Below are 6,000 nucleotides of genomic sequence, written 5' to 3' on the forward strand. Positions count from 1 at the left end.
CCTGGAGCTCCACAAAATGAGGAGGAGTCCATGGAGTACAGGAGGGCTGAAGACAGGAAGAGTGATGCGTGCTGAAGAGGAGGAAGTCTCAGAAGATACCATCCAAGAGACAAAAATAAAAGGAATTGGGAAGAAAAAGCAGGGCAGCGAACAGACGCTGGCACCCTATCCACTTTGGAGGATGAAGCAGGTACAGGAAACTGGCGAACCAGGCAGAGGAAGCCCCAACTAGGAGAGGAAAAGGCAGAAAGGGAAAATACCAATGAGGGAGTTATGCTGAACACCCACAGACCCAGCATGGTACCCTGTCAACATCAGCTCCGGAAACCCGGCAGTTGTACTGAGGCCTCAGTCCCCCCACTGCAGGAGTTCAGGAGCAGACCCACATCCAGTGCACCCCAGCTCAGAGAGGTGGAGGGTGCATGTAGACCAGTGCAGAATGTTAGAGGGGAACCAGTGACCAACTTCCCCCAGTCACAACACCAGCATTGCCACACCCGGGGAGGATTATCCCCATATCTGAGCCAGTGACCAACCTCCCCCCCCCCATCACTATACCCAGGGGAGGATTATCCCCATATCTGAGCCAGTGATCAACCTTCCCCCCCATCAATATACCCAGGGGAGGATTATCCCCATATCTGAGCCAGTGACCAACCTCCCCCCCCCCCCATCACTATACCCAGGGGAGGATTATCCCCATATCTGAGCCAGTGATCAACCTTCCCCCCCATCAATATACCCAGGGGAGGATTATCCCCATATCTGAGCCAGTGACCAACCTCCCCCCCCCATCACTATACCCAGGGGAGGATTATCCCCATATCTGAGCCAGTGACCAACCTCCCCCTCCCCCATCACTATACGCAGGGGAGGATTATCCCCATATCTGAGCCAGTGACCAACCTTCCCCCCCATCAATATACCCCCCCCCCCCAATTCCAGTCACATCAATATACCCAGGGGAGGATTATTTTCAGTGCCTGAGCCAGTGACCAACCTCCCCCAGTCACACCACTAGTGTCACCATAGCTGGAGGAGGATTTTCCCCAGTACCTGAGCTCACAGAAAGTGCAGACGCCATGGGCATGACGGTCGGGTTGAGTGGCCAGGATATGAACTGTGTCTCAAGAGCTAGCTATGGATTTAAAACTGGAATCTTTGAATATGCACAGTGTAAAGAGAACAGTAGGATCAGATTTTTCCTTACAGTGCCTGGTCAAGGTCAAGACAGATCTGTCCACCAGAGAAAGCAGAATCTCCCAGTGGCCACACATTTTAATTGTGGTCAATTAATCCCATTCCAATTCTGATATGTCTATCCATGGCCTCCTCTACTGACAAGATGAAGCCACGTTCGGGTTGGCGGAACAACACCTTATATTCCATCTGGGTAGCCTCCAACCTGATGGCATGAACATTGATTTCTCAAACTTCCGTTGATGTCCCTCCCCCCTTCTTACCCCATCCCTTATTTATTTATTCCCCCCCTTTTTTTTCTCTCTCTCTGCCCCTCTCACAATCACTCCTTGCCTGTTCTCTATCTCCCTCTGGTGCTCCCCTCCCCCTTTCTTTCTCCCTAGGCCTCCTGTCCCATGATCCTTTCCCTTCTCCAGCTGTGTACCCCCTTTTGCCAATCACCTTTCCAGCTCTTAGCTTCATCCCACCCCCTCCTGTCTTCTCCTCTCATTTCAGATTTCCCCTTCCCCCTCCCACTTTCAAATCTCTTAACTATCTTTTCTTTCAGTTAGTCCTGATGAAGGGTCTCGGCCCGAAACATCAACTGTACTTCTCCCTATAGATGCTGCCTGGCCTGCTGCGTTCCACCGGCATTTTGTGTGTGTTGCTTGAATTTCCAGCATCTGCAGATTTCCTCGTGTTGATGGTGGCTCTGTGGTTTGTCAGTGTAGTCGGGGAGGCTTCTAGCCTGGGGACTTTGCTACAGGGAGTCAACTTCACAATCGCCTAAGTCAAAGAGGTGGTTGGGGAGGCACCCCCTAATAGCAGGTGCAATGTACTAAAATACTCTGCTTTGGCTATCAATTTCCTCTTCACGTCAGAGCTCATCATGGTCAAATCCACTGATGTTCTTCTCTGACCTTGCCTTTTCTGAGCCTCTTGTCACCCTCAAGAGGACCAGAAAGCAGGTAGGGGGATGTGGAAGCTGAACGTTCAGCTGCTGACCCCAGAGAACATTAAGGAATTAGAGGGGAAATAGACAGGTTGGAGAACCTTGAAATCCCTCTTCGATTCCCCTGTTAATTGGTGGAAAGCAACCAAGAAGAACATTGAGAGGTTCTTCATCCGCAAGGGGGTCCAGAAAGCAAGGCAGGGTCAGAGGGAGCTGCGTAAACTCCAGACAGAGTTGCAGCAACTTCTCCTCCTGCAGTTGAAGGGAGTGGAAGTGAGGGAGGAGTCGTAGGAGGTGAAAATCGTCAATCTCAGCACTTCGCCGCCAAATCTTCCAAGATCATCTTCCAAGATCATCATTGAACAGGATAAGACGTGCTCACATTTTTACAAAAGGTTCGCTGGGGGAGCTCAGTAATTCACAGAGTATCACACACGTACATGGCGGAAGTGCTCGCCAAAATGGGATTTATGAAGGGAATCAGGAATTCGATCCAACTGCTTTACACTGATACCTGTAGAGCAGGCCAAATCAATGGGTGAGAAGCAGATAGCTTCCCCAACAAGTCTGGGGTCAGGCAGGGTTGCCCACTCTCCCTTGTCTTGTTTGTGTGCTGTAGAAAACCCTTTGCTGAAGCCATTAGGAAGGTCGAGAGCATAAGAGGGGTGATGCTGCCAGGCAGTGGGGGGACCCAGGAAAAACCTCCCTGTATATGGACGATGTTACCATCTTCTGTTCAGATCTGTAGTCAGATCGCAGATTAATGAGCATCTGTGACCAGTCTGAATTGGCATCAGGGGCCAGGGTTAACTGCATGCAGAGCGAGGCCATGCTCTTTGGCAAATGGCCTGAAAGATCCAGTGTCCCCTTCACCATCAGATCCGTTTAAGTGAAGGTGCTGGGGATGCGGTTTAGAGCGGGCAAGGCGTGCAGGAAAAATTGACTGGAGCGGTTTAGGACAGTAAAACAGAAACTGGGACTGTGGGGAGGGCCACCGTTAATGTCAGTCCACTGTTGGGAGGGAGGGAGGGAGGCAGAAGAATGGAAATTATAGGCCAATTAGTCTGATCTCAGTGGTTGGGAAAATGTTGGAGTCAATTGTTAAAGATGAGGTCTCAGTTTACCTGGAGGCACATGATCAAGTAGGCCAAAGTCAGCATGGTTTCCTTATGAGACAAATCTATTGGAATTCTTTGAGGAAATAACCAGCAGGATGGACAAAGGAGAATTATTGGAAATTGTGTCCTTGGATTTTTAGAAGGCCTTTGACAAGGTGCTGCAGATGAGGCTGCTTAATAAGACCCCATTGTATTACAGTAAAAATAATGGCATGTATGGAAGATTGGGTGACTAGCAGGAGGCAAGGACTGGGAATAAACAACACCGATTGTGGTCGGAAACACCCACATAGGACACCTCGGAGGAAATGCAGGTGTAGAGTGGGGTTACAAGTGTGTTTAAGGAAACGGGGTTTTAAACTCCCTATACCGACTATCTTGCTGATCAGTGTGCAGTCTTTGGTGAATTAAATCGATGATCTCTGAGCTAGGGTATTGAATCCGAGGGACATTCGGACCGCGTATGTCCTTTGTTTCACGCAATCCTGGTTAACCCCTTCCATAGCGGGTGCAGCGATCCAGATCAGTGGGTTTACTAAACACTGTCAGGATAGATCTATAGAGTCTCTCAGAAGCAGAGGTGGAGGAGTATGCTTCATGATCAACTCCCCTTGGTGCACAAATACTTCAATGCTGTCCCAATTCTGCTCACCAGACCTGGAATATCTAGCAGTTAAGTGCCGTCCTTTTTACCTACCATGGGAGTTCATTTTGGTAGCAGTTTACATTCCACCTCAGGCCAATCTCAATCAGGCTTTAGATGATCTGAGCAATGGGATCAACATGCACGAAACAGCACACCCTAACACTTTTACCATCGTTTTGGGGGATTTTAATCAGGCCAGTCTGAAAAAATCACTAAGCAACTACCATCAACAGATCACTTACAATACCAGAGGAAAGAACACACTGGACCATTGCTACTCCACCATCAAGAATGCCTGCTGTACTATTCCACACTCTCACTTCGGGAAGTCTGATCACCTGGCTGTACTTCTACTCCCTGAGTATAGGCAGAGGCTGAAGACTGAAGCACCAGTAGTGAGGACCAAGGAGGTTTGGACAAGGGAAGCACAGGAACACCTACAGGACTGCTTTGAATCAGTGGACTGGACTGTATTCAGGGATTCATCTTTGAATCTGGACGAGTATGCTGCAGTTGTTACCAACTTCATTAAAACTAGTGTGGAGGAGTGTGTGCCCACAAAGACTTACTGTACATTCCCAAACCAAATGCCATAGATAAACCAGGAGGTACGTCATCTGCTGAAGGCTAGATCTGTGGCATTCAAGTCTGGTGACCCAGGCCTGTACCAGAAAACCAGGTATGATTTGCAGAGGGCTATTTCAAGGGCGAAGAAACAATTTCAAATGAGGTTGGAGGTGACATTGGATGCTGGCAACTCTGGCAGGGTCTGCAAGACATTACTTCTTACAAAGCAAAACCCAATAGCATGAATGGCAGTGATGCTTCACTACTAGATAAACTCAATGCCTTCTATGCCCGCTTTGAGAGGGAGAATACAACTACAGCTGTAAAGATCCCTGCTGCACCTGATGACCCTGTGATCTCTGTCTGAGCGGCTGATGTTAGGCTGTCTTTAAACAGAGTGAACCCTCGCAGGGTGGAAGGTCCTGATGGAGTACCTGGTAAGGCTCTGAAAACCTGTGCCAACTAACTAGCAGGAGTGTTCAAGGACATTTTCAAGGACGCTCTCACGGGCGGAAGTTCCCACTTGATTCAAAAGGCAACAATTATCCCAGTGCCAAAGAAGAATAATGTGAGCTGCCTTAATGACTATCACCCGGTAGCACTCACATTGACTGTGATGAAATGCTTTAAGAGGTTGGTCATAACTAGACTGAACTCCTGCCTCAGCAAGGACCTGGACCCATTGCAATTTGCCTATCACCACAATAGGTCAACGGTAGACACAATCTCAATGGCTCTCCACATGGTTTTAGACCATCTAGACAACATAAACACCTATGTCAGGATGCTGTTCATTGACTATAGCTCAGCATTTAATACCATCATTCCCACAATCCTGATTGAGAAGTTGCAGAACCTCGGCCTTTGTACCTCCCTCTGTAAATGGATCCTTGACATCCTAACTGAAAGACTACAATCTGTACGGATCGATGATAACATCTCCTCCTCGCTGACGATCAACGTTGGTGCACCTCAGGGGTGTGTGCTTACGTCACTGCTCTATTCTCTATATACACATGACTGTGTGGTTAGGCATATTTCAAATACCATCTATAAATTTGCAGATGATACAACCATTGTTGGGAGAATCTCAGGTGGTGACGAGAGGACGTACTGGAGTGAGATATGCCAACTAGTGGAGTGATGCTGCAGCAACAACCTGGCACTCAACGTCAGTAAGACGAAAGAGCTGATTGTGGACTTAAGGAAGGGTAAGATGAAGGAACACATTCCAATCCTCATAGAGGGTTCAGAAGTGGAGATAGTGAGCAGTTTCAAGCTCCTGGGTGTCAAGATCTCTGAGGATCTAACCTGGTCCCAACATATCGATGTAGTCATAAAGAAGGCAAGACAGCGGCTATACTTTATTAGGAGTTCGAAGAGATTTGGCAGGTCAACAAACACACTCAAAAACTTCTATAGTTGTACTGTGGAGAGCATTCTGACAGGTTGCATCACTGTCTGGTATGGAGGGGCTACTGCACAGGACCGAAAGAAGCTGCAGAAAGTTGTAAAGCTGGTCAGGTCCATCTTGGACA

The sequence above is a fragment of the Hemitrygon akajei genome, chromosome 2 (assembly GCF_048418815.1).
Source record: "Hemitrygon akajei chromosome 2, sHemAka1.3, whole genome shotgun sequence".
Taxonomy (NCBI): domain Eukaryota; kingdom Metazoa; phylum Chordata; class Chondrichthyes; order Myliobatiformes; family Dasyatidae; genus Hemitrygon; species Hemitrygon akajei.